Below are 17,785 nucleotides of genomic sequence, written 5' to 3'. Positions count from 1 at the left end.
AACATACCAAATTTTACGACCAGCAGAACATGTCTAGCTCCGTTAGTTGATAAAATTAGAAGGAATTTACTTCTTATAAAATTTAAAGGTAAGATGATTATCTGGGCAATGTCATAGGATTATATTTTTATTTTAAAGATAGTTGTTGAGTAGTTTTAAGATGTATAAACAACTTGCAGTTTTAAAATACTCATAAATCGCTTTAAAATTATAATAAAATATATAATAAAAATCCTATGACATTTCCTACAGTCTGTGACACGAAAACTGGCCAGTGACCCTGTACTCTGCTTGATGCCATCTATCTATAGGTTTGGCGTTGATGTTATATTCGTGTACCTGGAGGTTTGGGAGTCATTATACAATTAACGATTTTTAATTGTTAATTAAACTAATGCCTATTAACAGGTTGACCGCTTTGTGTACCATTTTTAGTACATGGTTGATTTGCCATTCAAGCTAACCCAAAAAGTATCGAACCTGCCTTATTTGCTACAAACCTAAAAATTTATGAAAAAGTTTGATATTTTTTAGTTTATTATGTCTGTGATTATAAAATGATAAATTGTATCGAAATTAATGATTTTCAATCGTCTACCAAATATAGTACACGTAACCCCCCTGGGAATGTCAAACCTAAATACAATTCGATAATTAATTATAAATTATAATTTCGTTAGTTAGATAATATCGTTTAATAGTAACTGTAATTAATATACTATTTTTGACCTCTTGTTGAGTGTAATTTCATTACTGATAATGATTTTGTACCTATATTATTAATTGTAAAATCAACCATATTGGCAGTGGCGTAGGAAGACTCGTTAGCGCCCCTGGCAAACGTAGGAAAATGCGCCTTTTTAGCGATTAAAAAATCTTTTCTGAATGACCTCTAAGAGCAAGATTATTTCTACTGCAAAACATAATAATATCAACGATTATTTTTAAAATACTGCGCCATTTTTCTTTTTCATTTTTCAACATTTGTTGTACTCACAGTCAATAGTTTTATCATCAAGTAATCTTTTTTCTAGTTCTTTCCATTTGATACAGTTTTGTTTATGCAGTAAGTTAATTTCATGATCGGGCAAACAAGGGTTCAAATGTTGCCAATCGTCAAAACCAGAAACAAAAGCACAATTTGTGATACAAAATAAAATGCATGGAAAACAAAAAAGTTTATTTTTTGAAACACTATACATTAACCATTGCCTACGAACCTGTTCATCATTAGTAAGTTTTCTGAAGAACCATTTATTACTAAAATGACGATTATTTTCGTCATGTGGATAGTAATTTTGAGTAGACAAGATTGGAGGACCATGTTCAATTAAAATAGCTTTTAACCTTGGTGTTATTTTGGGCCATTTCGCAGGATCATTAAAGTCAACATTTTTGGTATTATCCTGTTTTTCTATTTTTATCTCATCGTTAGTATCAGACTCAATGGCATTTTCTGTTATTTTTATTGCATTGTTAGTATCAGACTCAATGGTGGTAGCATTTTCTGTTATTTTTATTTCATCGTTAGTATCAGTTTCTGAAGGAACTACTAGATTTTCTTTTGAACTAGGTTTCTGAAGCCATTTTCCTAACGATGCGGATAAACTTTGATTACTAGATTCTTTCAGTTTTCTTTGCTTCTCAAACCAGGCACCTGAAGGTTTTTTTGAAGCCATTATTTTAACTAAGATTACCTAAAAAAGTATGAGTTCTAAGAATCGGGTATGATAGTAAGGGAGTTAATTATAACGTACAACTAAATTATTAACGAATAAATTATAAAATGTTTATATAGTTTTATTAACTTACGTGTGCGTACAGCGTGCGACGTGTCAATAGCATAGACGGCTAAGAAATGGCAATACGATAATCCGCATCATACTATGCATTGTAATTTGTAATACGCACTATCGTCACTTTTAAAAATAAGATTGTTGATTTACAGTCTTACAGACGACAAATAATATCATAATAATTGTGTAGACGAGCCACGGGCGATCCGATTACGATAAGCTCGATATTCATACGTGTTCACACACAAACACAAACACACACACACACGCACCATTCTTTGTAGTGAAACACGAATTTAACGATAAACAAGATAAACAAAATCATACAGATTTCAAAATGTATAATAAAGAAATGTAGCTTTGAAGGTAAAATAAAAATAAGTACCAATTTTGAAGCACAAATTTGCGCCCCTTCATAATTTGCGCCCCTGGCGTAGGCACAGTTCGCCATACCCTTGCTACGCCACTGCATATTGGAAAAAGTATATTTTAGACCGGTAAACTAATAATAATGATTATATATATATGTATATATGATTATAATAATTTATATTATAATTACTTTCAATTTATAATATTATTAGAAATAAATATTAAATACATTATTTAAAATTATTATTGTTTTTTTTTTTTTACCTAAAAAATTGAATTTATAAGATATCAATGGACTGATCGAAAATTGATTTGCCTGGTGGGCTACGAAATATTTTCCTGTGTTAAAATCGTATTTACGTGTACCACAGTAGGTACACAACACTTTTTGGCAAAGACTCCAGTGTACCAATAATGGCACACGTAGCTATTTTGGCAATATACCGAAAAATGACGTAGCGGTTAACCTGTTTGTACGATTATGTATTAAAGACTATTACATACAAAAATGATTTCGACTACTTTAAAACATTACATAAAAACACAAACATGAAAAAAAAACCAATATTGAAAATAATATTGTAATGGTATCAATTATTGAAAATCATGATATGGGCCGCCAGCTGATTCTGATAAATATAAAAATGGCAAAACCCACGAACTCAAGGTCATGTCCCTACTTTTTTCAAATAACATTAGGATTTGGGAGAGTGTCGTACCTCTAGTAAAATATAAAGTGGGCTGCCATGGTTAGGTCCGGTACCTACGCGAAACGCTGCAGCCAGCGGTGCGGTTGTAATATTTTACATAGATTGCGCTTTCAGCCCGAATTTTGTTTGAATGTGCCTTTCGTCCAGTGGCGTATTTAGGGGGGCGATGGGGGGCAATTGCCCCAGGGCGCCCAATTCTGTGTCCTCAAAGGGGCGCCGACCCCAGGGGTTATAAAAAAAATTTTTTTTTTTTATTTTATTGGATTTGTTGAAAAATTATATTAGTGATAACCTGTATCTTTCCTATAATATCTTTTACATTTCTATACATATTTCTATATAATAATATTTCTATATATATATGTATAATGTATTTTATTATATTGTTATAAAAAAAGGCTAAAATCTAAAATTATAATTTGTTTTATTTGATTATAAAGGTTGATTTTTTTATTGGGAATAAATGAAGTGGTAATGGTAAAATTAAAGTGTTCTCTTATTAGTGGAAGTATAAATTCAATAAGGGGGAAATATACATTTTGGGTTATTTCTTAAACAGGGCTTTATTTTTTTCGATTTAGATTTACATTTTTCAATACTGGCATTAGGAAATTTTGGTTTTGTTTACCGGTTTCAAATTTTTTCCGATTTTGTTTTTGATTTTGTTTTCGGTTTCAGTTTTTAAACGGTTTATATCGGTTACTAAAATCGGTTTCAAGGCCTGGACTATTTTCGTTCATTCTTAGTTTATTATTTTTTTTGAATCACCGGATCGAGCGTTCGAATTGCCTATTGTGTAAAGTAAACTTTCCATAATGTCAAAATACAAAGATTTTTAAATTATATTTTCGGTTTTGGTTTTTAATTATAATACCGGTGTCCAATTTTTTTCGGTTTCAGTTTTGATTTTGTTTTCGGTTTTATAACGGTCTATACCGGTTTCAAGCACTGTATTTTTTACGAAGAAAACGTAAATTTTAAATTAGAGGGTTCTTAAAAGTTTTTTGTGGCAATGAGTAATAGGAAACTAAGAAAAAAAGGGGCGCCAAATTCGTAAATACACCTCTGCTTTCGTCTATAATATTATACATATAAACATATTATAATAACTTAATATATTATAGGTGTATTAATATCATAGTCTTTGTCGCAATGTCACTTTAGGACTTAGGTAGGCTTCACGTGAATTTATTATAACAATATTTTGAATGTAAGCTCCTCAAATGTAAAAAATTAATATAAAGGAGTATTTAAAAATGTGTTTCTAATAGTAGCGGTCAGTTATATTATTAACGTGAAATAGTCATAATACCAAGTTGCACAGCATTTGGTATAATAAAAAAATGGTATTCCAGGGAAAAAACTTAAAAACTTGTTCCGAATAATGGTTTAGAAGACGGCAAAGTATAAAAAGACAAATTTGTGTCCTTACGTGAAGTTGTAGCAAACTTATCAATTTTTAACGGACATGGTTTTGTTAAATGTCACTGTCAAACGGGAAAGCGGCAATGTCAAACCGGTCGGTGTTTTTGTTTTAAAAAAAATGTTAAATGTTCTAGCAAATGCCACCAAACATTACGTATGTAACAACAAGTAATGACTAAAAATTAACAACAATTTGTTATTATAATATAACTTTTTATTCATTTTTTACACTCGTATCGATGGACACGAAATTAGAAATATTTCATAAACCTACGTATTTTATATAATCATAAATAATACAATTTTTAGATTCTAATCGGAGCGAGGAAACTAGTGGTTTTACAATGGTGTTTATTTTTTTTTATATCTTGTATACAACATTTTTACCAGAAGGAAAACTTCGATTTCAATATATAGTACCTTATCTTTTAGCAAGTTGGATCAAAATGGTACTTTAAACAGGTCATTTTTCGATTTTATCAATGGTTATTGAATGCCACGGGAAAAACCATCAACAAATTACGAAAAACCGTTAAAAATGGGATTTTAATTTCTAACGCTTTGTTTATTACCATAGGAACGAATAAAAATGAAAATATTAATTAAACTTCCATAATATAATAAATGATAACAATATAAATTATAAAATATCCAGACTGACAAACCGTCTCCGCTTAGAATCGTTTTTCTTATACTATGATATATAATATCATTGAATTCAAGTTTAATACAATCCATTATACAATGACCCACTTGTAACCTACTGTAAATTAGCACACTAATTTTCCTTTACCTTGTAGTTTTGTAATAAAAATAATTTAGGTATTATCGGATTTATAATTGATGTCATCACATTTACGATTATAGAAATACAGATTATTTTCAATTATTTAAATATTTTTTTTTTGTAGTATAAATCATATATGACACTTATAGTTTTTATATTTATATTATAAAAATTTAAAACTACTCTGGATAAGGGTCCGTAAAATCGTGTTGGCGGTCCGCCAGTTGGTGACCCTTGTATAATACCATTATCATTTATCAACATAGGCCTTTATAGTTATTATATCAGATCAAATTGATTGAAGTAAAATAAGAAAATTTTAGAATGTAAATCGTAAGGTGTTGTCATGGATCTATGGTGTTGTATACAATATTTACTAAAACAAATTAATTCTCAAATAAACTACTATTGTCTGTTTAAGCAGTCAATTAACATAAAAAAGTATTTAACATAGACAATTCATACAATTGGTTGATATATAATTATGCTAATGAATTTATTAAAATATTAGTTTAAGTAATTACTTTGTACATATTAATATGTCTATGGTATATAGATTTAAATCTGATATGAATAACTAGAAAACCAATTATAAGCAACTATTGGGGAAATAAAATAACAAAACGCTCTATGGTGGAAGTAAATTGTACCTTCCGATTCGGGATATTTTTAGATATAATTTTATATCGGTTATTTTACTTTTTCTAGTAAATTAATATTATTCTCAAAACTTTATACTCTGATAGTTGATACTAACTGTATACGTTGATAAGTACAATTTCTACTAATATTATCAAATACACTTTACTTGAAGCCACGATTTAAGATAGTATCTTAAATCGTGCTTGTAGCAAAACGTATACGGAATATCGTGAAATTACATACAAGCTGATAATGTTTATCCTACTCCCGACTGGTATTCGGATGTGTGTTGCCTGGATTGTCGGGAACCAATTCGGATGACAATTTTCAGGCATGGGAACCAATTTAGATGCAGCTTTCGGATTGTAGCGGCGCTCTGATCCCACGGGATCCGTGGTGCCTCGGTCCCACTATGCACCGTGTATGGTATCATGGCCCTCAGCATATATATATTAAGTTATATTATACTTACCTACTGACTTATTAATTAACCAGAAAGACTGTTTGTCAGCCAAAAATATTTTCTAGTATATTTATATTGCTATTATTATAGTAGCCGGTTAAGTTGAATTATTTGTTTATTATCATCTTTGGAAATAATAAATTTTTTTTTTTTAATTTTAAACTTTATAATAACTAATGGTTTTGGTTTTTCCCCTTTCTTTTGAAAACTACTATAGGAATTTTAAATTTTGACATCCTTAATTCACCTACTAAATTCACTTTCCCATCAAACAAGAAACTGAAGATGAAAATCGAACCATTTTTACTGCCCCCAAATATGATGATAGACACACAAAAAAAAATAAAAAACACATTATTACTATAGAATACTATTGCTATTATTATAAAATTAATTAAATAATTGACAACAACTGTCATTTTTAAATAAATAAATTGGATTTTTTTTCCTTAACTTTTATTTTATGACCAACCATGTTCAAAATTATAAATCATATTTTAATAATTTGATTAGGTATATTTTTTTATACATTTATTAATTTTTATTTGACTTTTCCGTGGCTTTTTTTCTTACATTCGTAGGTAAAAGACCAGATAATAAAATTAATAAAATGAAATTAAAATTATTTGCTTAACATTTCAAATATAACAATGTATATATATATAATATATTGGCATAATGGCAATTCATATTATTTTAATATAAATAGTACATTCACGTGAATTCATTTTGTCGTAGTACTTTGTATTTTGTACGTGTATTAGTTGGTATTTACTTAATGATGGTATTTTCAATAATATAACTTAATATCAAATATGATAATTGCTTAACCTTTGGGATAATAGTGTTAGTATAGTATAATATTATATATATTATGATATAAATATAATATTATCATCGAATATATTGGTATTATAACAAATGTGCTTATTCAGTAAAGATATTAATTTTGTCCAGAGACTACAGCTTTCTTGATAATTAATATAATATTAATATGTCTACAATTCTACATTCCTAAATGCACAATTAGTGCTAATGTAGGAATTTATCTTATTGAAACTAATACGTGTAGCCGTGTATAGTGACAAAATAATAAATATCTTAAAATAATAAATTGAAAATATTCAATATGAGTCACAATGAGTCATAGTGCAGATAACCCTAGTTTTAGAACAATATATAATATTATATTTTATTAAAATTTTATTGAATGGATTATATTTGAATTCCGAGTAATTGTATTTATAATTATACATTCTAGAAATAGGATTCTACGATAAACGTATTTTTTAAATGCTTTTAAATCGTAATAGTGAGGTGACATTAATATATTTTGTGTCTAAGTGAACGATAAGTAGTCGAAATATTGCTTCGATTTTCCACTTCAATATCTTGTTCGATGGGAAAGTGAATCTAGTTAGGTTAGGTTTGTTTATTATCATATTTGGAAAATAATTAATTTTTTTTTTTAATTTTAAACTTTATGATAACTAATGGTTTTGTTGAAAACCGATTTTGTTTAAAAATTTCCATTTTTCCTTGGTTATTTTTTTGGTTTTTCCCCTTTCTTTTGAAAACTACTATAGGAATTTTAAATTTTGACATTCTTAATTCACTTACTAAATTCACTTTCCCATCAAACAAGAAACTGAAGATGAAAATCGAACTATTTTTAGTGCCCCCAAAGATGATGATAGACACACAAAAAAAAATAAAAAACACATTATTACTATAGAATACTATTGCTATTATTATAAAATTAATTAAATAATTGACAACAACTGTCATTTTTAAATAAATAAATTGTATTTTTTTTTCCTTAACTTTTATTTTATGACCAACCATGTTTAAAATTATAAATCATATTTTAATAATTCTATTGGGTATATTTTTTTATACATTTATTAATTTTTATTTGACTTTTCCGTGGCTTATTTTTCTCGTGGCTTTTTTTCTTACATTCGTAGGTAAAAAACCAGAACACTCTGCGCCTGATTCTAATAAAATAATTTCTGTGCCCTATTCTAATATTATAATGTAATGTCTAATAAAATTATTTGCTTAACATTTCAAATATAACAATGTAAATATATATAATATATTGGCATAATGGCAATTCATATTATTTTAATATAAATAGTACATTCACGTGAATCCATTTTGTCGTAGTACTTTGTATTTTGTACGTGTATTAGTTGGTATTTACTTAATGATAGTATTTTCAATAATATAACTTAATATCAAATATGATAATTGCTTAACCTTTGGGATAATAGTGTTAGTATAGTATAATATTATATATATTATGATATAAATATAATATTATCATCGAATATATTGGTATTATAACAAATGTGCTTATTCAGTAAAGATAATAATTTTGTCCAGAGACTACAGCTTTCTTGATAATTAATATAATATTAATATGTCTACAATTCTACATTCCTAAATGCACAATTAGTGCTAATGTAGGAATTTATCCTATTGAAACTAATACGTGTAGCCGTGTATAGTGACAAAAAAATAAAAATCTTAAAATAATAAATTGAAAATATTCAATATGAGTCACAATGAGTCATAGTGCAGATAACCCTAGTTTTAGAACAATTTATAATATTATATTTTATTAAAATTTAATTGAATGAATTATATTTGAATTCGGAGTAATTGTATTTATAATTATACATTCTAGAAATAGGATTCTACAATAAACGTATTTTTTAAATGCTTTTAAATCGTAATAGTGAGGTGACATTAATATATTTTGTGTCTGAGTGAACGATAAGTAGGTAGTCAAAATAATGCTTCGATTTTCCACGTCAATATCTTTTTGGATGGGAAAGTGAATCTAGTTTACAATCAGGAGATCAAATTCTTTAAATTCTAAGTAGTTTTTAAAAGCAAAAAAAACAAAAAAATTAATAAAAAACGAGAATTTAAACGCAAATATGGTTTTCGACAAAATTGATTTTGGTTTTTAGTGTAACTCTGAAACAAATGTACGTAGTACATTAAATTTACACTGAATGTTTATATTAGCATTTCCTATACACCATAACATTTTCCAAATATTTTGACTTATTTTTTTGAGCTGTTTATGGATATTTTCGTTTTTAATTTTTTTTTAGGTTTTCTTTCTTTAAATGTCGATTAAATTTTATTTGTTGAGTTAATAAGCTTTTATATTGTTACAATGTCCGTTTAAAAATACACAGTCACAATTTTTTTTATAAGCAATTAAAGTTCAATTTTTTACAAAATACGTAAAAGTTACGAACATATGGGTACATGAAATGTTGACTTAATGTTTATATTAGCATTTTCTATACACCATGACATTTTTCAAATATTTTGACTTTTTTTGAGCTGTTTACGGACATTTTCAGTTTTCATTTTTTTAGTTTTTTTTTCTATAAATATCAATAAAATTTTATTTGTTGGTTAAAAAAACTCGAAAATTTAATAGAAAGCTCCTAAGTCATTGTTTCAAAATTGAATAATTTTCACGCTTTTTTAACCAACAAATAAAATTTTATTGATATTTATAGAAAAAAACTAAAAAAATGGAAACTTAAAATGTCCGTAAACAGCTTAAAATAAGTTAAAATATTTGGAAAATGTCATAGTGTATAGAAAATGCTAATATAAACACTCGTATAAACATTAAGTCAAGATTGCATGTACCTACGATCATTTGTATTAGAATTGCAACAAAAACCAAAATCAAAAATAAAAAAACTTGAAAATTTAATAGAAGGCTCCTAGATTATTGTTTCAAAGGCAGATGAAAAAAATTAAAAATACAGTCACAATTTTTTTTTATAAGCATTTAAAGTTCAAATTTTGGCAAAATGTATCAAATTTATAATTTAATAATTATTTTGTAGTTAAAAATTTATAATTTTTATAACTTTTTAATATATACTTTTAATATAACGTAAATATGTTATATATAAATTACATTATTCACAATAATATCATCAAATATACTTGGTAATATCATAGGCTGACTGACCGTTTTCACTCAGAATCGTTTTTCTTATACAATGATATTATATCATTGAATTCAAATTTAACACCATCCATTACAGTGACCCACTTGTAACCTACTGTACAGCAGAGTGACATCCACTTACCCACCCTTTTTTTTAGTTTTTATTCCATAAATTTCAATACAATTGAATTGTATTCATTGGGCCGAAAAGCGCGAAAACTGAATACAAGTCTCCTGATATATTGTTACAAGTTTAAAAATTTTAAAAATACAAATTTTTTTATAACTTTATTTTAAAGTTCGAATTTTGACTAAATTTATCAATTTTAAAAATTAAAAATGATTTTATAGTTAAAAATGTATAAAATGTCCAACTTTTATAGCTAACGATTGACAATTTAAAACAAGGTTCCACGTAAGTAATTAATTATGTAACCAAAATATCTACAGATATACATAAACATAGTTTTTTTATAGTTATTTTAAGTAAAAATTTGGACGAAATTACACATACGAATTTAGTTGTTTTTTGTAATTTTTTAATATATTAATTCAACTTACCGGCTACCGTAATAATAACAACAATATAAATATAAAATACCTATCCTAGGAAGTCTCTACTCGGAATCATTTTTCATATATGATATTATATCATTGAATTCAAATTTAACACCATCCATTACAGTGATCCACCTACAATATTTAGATGTTTCTATAAAAATGGGAATTTTTGTAATAAAAAAAAATTGCTTTTTTCAGTAACTGTGAATGTATGAAATTTCATTGAGAACATTTCACTTACATAGTTACATAATACATATATTATAATTTGGAATTAATATATATATAGCTAAAATGTATAGTATTCAACATTTTGACAAAGCGGTGAAGGGTAAGGAAATCTCAACACAAGTCTGTATTACAAAAATAAATGTGTTTCATATTAATAATTATTGTTTTTGGAACGCAGTTTTAAATCGTTGGCTTGAGCTCCTGTACACTTAATTTTTTCTAATGCGAGCACTGAATTAGGTGTAGGTAGATTTGATGAAAAATCATTATCAGTGTTTGATTTAGATATAATTTTGTCATCTTTTATTCATAATAAAAAATGTTTTGTAACAAAACAGAATTACAAAATAAAATTAACAATATAATGGCACAATTTTGTGAATTAAAAATAGGTTAGGTATAAATTTGAATTTATCAGAAGAACTTGTAAAAAAATATTTTGAAGGAGAGCTTCTATTATGGTATACTTATGGGACAAATGAAAAAAAATTCCAAATACATCTTAAGAAGTTTTGAAAAATATGATCCCGGAAACGTTCCCTGCAATTATTCATAATTTTTTTCATATACTCCTAACATTACCAGCCACTTCAGCAACGAAATTATTCTTTTAACCAATTAAAAACTTGGATGTGATCAAGAATATCGGTAGACTTCCATTACTTCATTGTTATATGAATGTTAGTATTAACTGTAACGATGTTATAGACGAATTTTTAAAATCAAAAAGACGAAACAATTGTTTTCTGTGATCATTTTTTTATATTTTTTTATAATATAACATAATTTATCATTAGTTATTATTTATTATATCATGTATCATTTAACCATTTATTTTACTAACCTAACTGTACTGACAAATATGAATCAAAAAGACGAAATGATTTTGTAATGTTTTTATTTTTTTTCAAATGTATTAATTTTCATTAATATATGTCATGTACAATTTTAATTTAACCTATACGTATTATTCACCTTTTATTTTATTTATCTAACCGAACTGACAAAGAAATTTGAATAATAATATTTACCTATTATAATAGCTATAGCTTACATAGTATTTACACTGTTTTTTATCAGATTTAGGCTGACATTTTATCCAAGATAGCCCCCCCCCCCCCCACAGTACTATATATAGTATATACATACAATGGAGTAAATCGGTTTTCTGTTAACTGTTTGGATTTTTCCTTTCATCTAACCCCCCTGTTTGGTTATGTACAAAATCCATCGTTTTGATTTATCTCTCAGATGGTTTTTACATAAAAATTCCAACAAATAAAATAAATCCTAAAAATAAAATAAAATATAAATAAAAATATATATTATGTTTTTGTATAATATATTATATTGTACGCTTGCTGGCTGCCACAATAATCACTATGTACTGTATGCCGTGAGCCGTGAGGTACAGTCGTATACACTCGTTCAGACTACACAGTATTAAAGAAGAATATTATGTATTATAAGTGAACAATATAGGTGACCGATAATGATCTCTCGTCTATTTGTGTGTCTGAATAACTTACAATCAGTACCTACTTAAATTAGTCATCGAGATTGGATATTTCAATATTTGTAATGCACATATACCTTTAGAGTATGCAAACTACAACTACAACTACTGCATATCATAAAAAAATTGGCTGTCGACCCTTTGGCCTTTACCGTTAGTTATTTACATAGTAGAATATATACAACCGGCAATCTTATCTGTAATGAGTTCAATTAGGAGAAGTGAAGAATACATATTGACATATGTGACATATGGAATCTAGGAAATAAAGCCCCGTACCAACTAAATACATTATTCTTTTTTATTATGATTTATATAATTAAATATAATCATTACATTTATCAATGTAGTATGTACCTAACACTTCTTTAATATAATATCTATAACCATAAAATATATAATATTCTAAAATACTAGTTTAGTAACAATTGTTTTTCATTAATTATTAAATTAATTATTATATTATTAGGTATGTATCTAATTTAATATTTATTATACTAGACAATACATTTATTTTATTAAAAGGTAACTATAAACAAAATTACATCTAGTATATGACATTAAACAATAATTAATAATATAAATAGTTAAATAACATATTATATATTATGTATTACTTATTAATTATTATAAAGTATATAAGTATAGCTGCAATCTACATTTTATAACTATATAAACGAAAAAACCACATTTGTAATAATACAATGTTGTAAATACTAGATACATACGTCCTACTCAGATACCAAGACTAGTTTCCAGATAGAGTCTACAATAAATATAACACCTTCATAATTTTTAAGATAAAGTCAAATGGTTTTGTAAAGTCTATTGGTTTTGAGATATAACATAATAAAATAATATATATAATAGCACGTTTTACTTCTTAAATAGACTAACCAAATGGCAAATAGTTACATGCTGATATTTAAAACGAATTAATGACCATCGACTACATGACAATGAATGATAACGTATTGACGTCAATACCAATACTCAATAATCGATCAGACTTTTACAAAACTGACATCCACGATCCACTACACTAGTTCTGAACAATAATTTAGGTACTGATAACTTTTATTTCGTAGGTAGTTTATTTCAATGATGTATAGATGTATAAGTATTATAGTGATTATGTGTCAGACTACATCGCAATATATTGCATTATTGCGTCACGCAGTTACCACAATATATAATAAATGTATAACAATATGCTGCTTTACCATTGATGCAGACATGCAATTGTTTTTTTCTATCTGTTCATGTTTTAAAATAGAAAATTGAAAAATAGATTCGATCTACAACTTAGAGGATGTTAAAACGCCAAAACGATGTTTTATATTTAAGTTACATTTAAAATATTTAATTTTTTAATCAACATTTTTAAAAATTTTATCGTTTATAGAAAATGCTAATATAAACAACCAGTGAAAATGTCATATATCTACGGTCATTTGTTTTAGAACCACACCAAAAACCAAAATTGATTTTGTCAAAAATCAAATTTGAGTAAAAATCAAATTTTTGTAAAAATTCCTGGTTTTTCTTAATTTTTTTTTTTGTTTTTCCCGGCGTTTTTGAAAATTACTGGGAATTTTAAATTTTGACCTTTTCAATGCAACCAACAATATTCACTTTCCTATCAAACAAGATACTGTAGTTGAAAATCGAAGCATTATTTCGACAACTTATCGTGTAGCCAAAGGTGAAGGCCGCAGGCGAGGTCCGCATTTCGCCCAAGACTGAAATTGCCTTCCCACACTAGCCACACAACCAGACTATTCTACGAAAACAGTAGGTATTTCAAGAAAGAAACTACTAGGTTTTATTTATTTTAAGCGTCATGCATGGAGGTTATAATATGAATATAAGATGTAACCAAAAGTGTATGTCTTATAAGGACCGTACTACCGTAGTATAGATTTTAGTGTCTGTTTGTGCAGAGGATACACGTGATATCTGAGCTCAGTACTTTTGGGGATTTCCATTTTACCACCCGGTACTTTTGGAGATTCTCACTTTACCGCCCGCTGGACGGAAAAAGGTCACTTTCCAACGCTTCAACCGTCATCGAAAACTAAACTTTCGGTGCAAGCGTGACAAAAAATATATTACCTACGTACAATTTAATACTTATATATTTTATTAATTATAATAATTATAAATGCATAATATACGTAGTTTAGTGATATATTATCAATAATTATTATATTATCAATACACGCAACATATATAATATTATAATTTATAATTTATAATTAATCTACAACCGTCACTACAACTTACCGCTCCCGCTTTTTTTATTTTGTTTTGTCCTACCGATCGATCTAATAATGCGATAATATTTCAGAAAACTGATCTGAATTCTTTAGAATGTCTTTTTGAGATCGGTCAGTCCTCATTTTAAGATTTCTGATTTAAATTCTGAATAAATCCCGAATAATCAACGTTTGAAAATTCCGAAATTTCAAAATATTCAAGCTAAATGTAGACAAAATGCTATCAAGTAGACATAATAACGAACTTATATCAGTTTTAAAAAGTATTATCGCATTACTAGATCAATCAGTATGATGGAATAAAAATTGGATGTTTTGGCTTAAATAACTGTTTAATATATTTTAAATTATAGTATTTCGTCAGGAACGTTTTTTACAGGCCAGCCCACATTGCGCCATAAAAAACTTCGTTTCAAAAACAAAGACACATCATTCTAACATCAATACATTCATTGATCTGCTCAGAATATAAAATACGTATTAGTGCATTTTATTGTTATTTAATAATAATTAGCTCTAAGTCCAAGAAAAAAAATCTGGGATATGATTTTTATTTTATTTTTATAATAAAAATATTTTAAACTTATAATATTATATTAAAATATTGTTTAGCCGTATTTACTATTCGTTTAAGTCTATGAAATTATTTTGGATTTTTTTTTTTTGTGGTGAAACCCGTAAAGCACGATTGAGCATAGAATATTTTATGCAATGTTGCCACATTCACGTGGCCGAAATTTCGTAAAATTTTGCGAGCTGAGCCCAGCTTTATCGACAATGCTATCGATTAATAAATTAGCTCCGGAGCAATTAAGTTCCGACATTTTAAAATTGGGGGAAATATAAGATAATAAATTAAGATACAATTCCAAAATTATTATAGAAATAATATCAGTATTCGATCACCTATAGTCTATAGTACTCTTGACTTATAAACCATGCAGTATTATTTTTAATTCGTACCATATTTTGATTTTATTGTTTTCATAACTATTATTATTATTTTTATTATCATTATTATTATTATATTATTATTATTATCAAACAGATTTATGAAATGTGACTATATTATTGACTATGAAATCATGTTATTTTTTTGATATGTCATATTTTGAATTATTATAATAATTTAAATAAAAATGTTTGTATAATATAGTTTAAAATGGAAAATGGCAACATTGAAGAGTTTTTTATGCTCAATCGTGTAGGTTTTCTTTTTTTTTTCGATTTCCTATGATACACCGACAATTTGGCTCAATCGTGTCTCAGCCGGTGAAACCCCTTACGTTTTTGTCATTGATTGATTATTTCATATTGTCATATCCTGCCCCATTAAATCAGAGATCCCAACCGATGTGCCTATAATTTTTGTTTTATTATGTGTTGTTTGTATATCTTGTATAGCCTGTGTAAGAATTAAGTGATAAAAGTTTAAATTTATAAGTTATACACTTATACGTAAATAGGCAGATCAATTATTTATATTTTGGATTTATGCGGAATGAGTGAATGACAAGGTATTGACTGTCATTTACTTGTTTTTATCGTCGAAATAACATGAATTTATTTCTTTGTTGCGCTGTGAAAATGTGTTATAAGATAAACTGCGCTTTTGATTAAAATATGTTGGGAACCCCTGCATTAAACATTCGGTGTTCCAATACACGCCCCTGCAGGTGTATACACTATAGAGGATCGTAAATGTCTGGTAACAGGCGAGCATGTAGGGGACAAATACGGCGAGACATTCCGTGGTCCATATATAATGTATAGTATATAATATATTGTATTATATGTATATTTCTTATCGTATATTATTATAACTGTCTAAATAAAAGACGTGAAAAATGTCTGAGGCCGGTTTCGTGTACTACGAAGTATCCGATACCTATGTATATTTTAATGTTTATCCACTGGCATTGTTGTTGGCCCGGTCTCATCCAAAGAGAGTACAGGACACGTTTCAGAAAATCGTTAAAAGCCATAAAAATATAAAATAAATACTGCTGGGTAGCAGGTACTAGAAGGTTCAATATTGTAGTAAGCAGGTGGTCCTTTTTTTCCGAGAAATACGAAACAATAACTATAAAGGTAGAGTCACTGTCGCACTATACGTAGTACCGCCAGAACCTACCCATATTATACTGCGGCATTCCTTACTAAACGCAGTTAGTTTCCTCTGAAATTTCTGTATAAAATAAAATAAACTTAAAGAGACCTTCAGTATAATATATTATTTTATGAATTGTTGGTATATCATGACATCATGAAAATTGTGATTATATTGTTGTAACTTATAGTTTATAAATATATTATTATATTCAACAGATTTGTGTTTTAAATTAAAATATTGTATTATATTGTAATAACTTAGAAATAAGATAAATATAAAAACGACTCCTGTCGATAGTTATTAAAATCAGATGTTAAAATGGTAAAATTAAGCTATTACCTTCCTCCAGGTGTTCGGAGGGCTCTCGAGATCGTGTATTCGAGAATAAGATCAAATACACCGTACGATGTAATTTTATGTAAAAAGCACATATAATGTATTAACTGCAATAAATATAAAATATTATATTATATGTCTTACCTGATCCGCAGTTGTTTGTACATAATACTGTAGTAGTTTTAGGATTTAGATGAAACAAAGTAATACTTCAAATACAAAAATCGAATTAAAGAACGCACTGACTATTGCTCGCATAAGGAGTCCAGTTGTCGCTCGTTGAAACCGGTTTGTTTGAGACTTGGGAGGTTGTTACTCTGGTGGTTGGTGCTCATGAACTGGTTCAAGGGACGACACGGATATGCCGACCACCAGAGAGCGGTAGGTGGTTTTATCAGTTTTTTGTATTTCCCCGAACTAGATTTCTCTTCGGCGGCAAAGACCTTTTTGCCGGTGACAATAGTTTCATTGGGGATGACCGATTTCTACGAACGACAGTCTGGCCGTTATTTATTATTCTGTAAAATTTTAGTTTATTTATTATAATGATGTGTGAGCAT

At 27.5% G+C, this 17,785-nt stretch overlaps 1 protein-coding gene across 3 annotated transcripts in view; it reads right to left on the bottom strand.

Moving 5' to 3' along the window:
• Window positions 1-17,497, bottom strand: part of LOC132950462 (uncharacterized) — a 46,873-nt gene extending 29,376 nt beyond the window's left edge. For 2 of the 3 annotated variants that reach the window (XM_061021942.1, XM_061021944.1), the window contains exon 1: window positions 17,370-17,497. The gene's annotated coding sequence lies outside the window, so the exon portion shown is untranslated. Of the gene's footprint in view, window positions 1-1,812; window positions 1,838-17,369 lie in introns of those variants that run through there. The other variant, XM_061021943.1, reaches the window with a different exon arrangement.
• Between the last annotated feature and the right edge of the window lie 288 nt (window positions 17,498-17,785).

This window comes from Metopolophium dirhodum, chromosome 8 (genome assembly GCF_019925205.1).
Source record: "Metopolophium dirhodum isolate CAU chromosome 8, ASM1992520v1, whole genome shotgun sequence".
NCBI classification, from domain to species: Eukaryota; Metazoa; Arthropoda; class Insecta; order Hemiptera; family Aphididae; genus Metopolophium; species Metopolophium dirhodum.
This window is presented reverse-complemented; position numbering and strand designations above follow the sequence as displayed.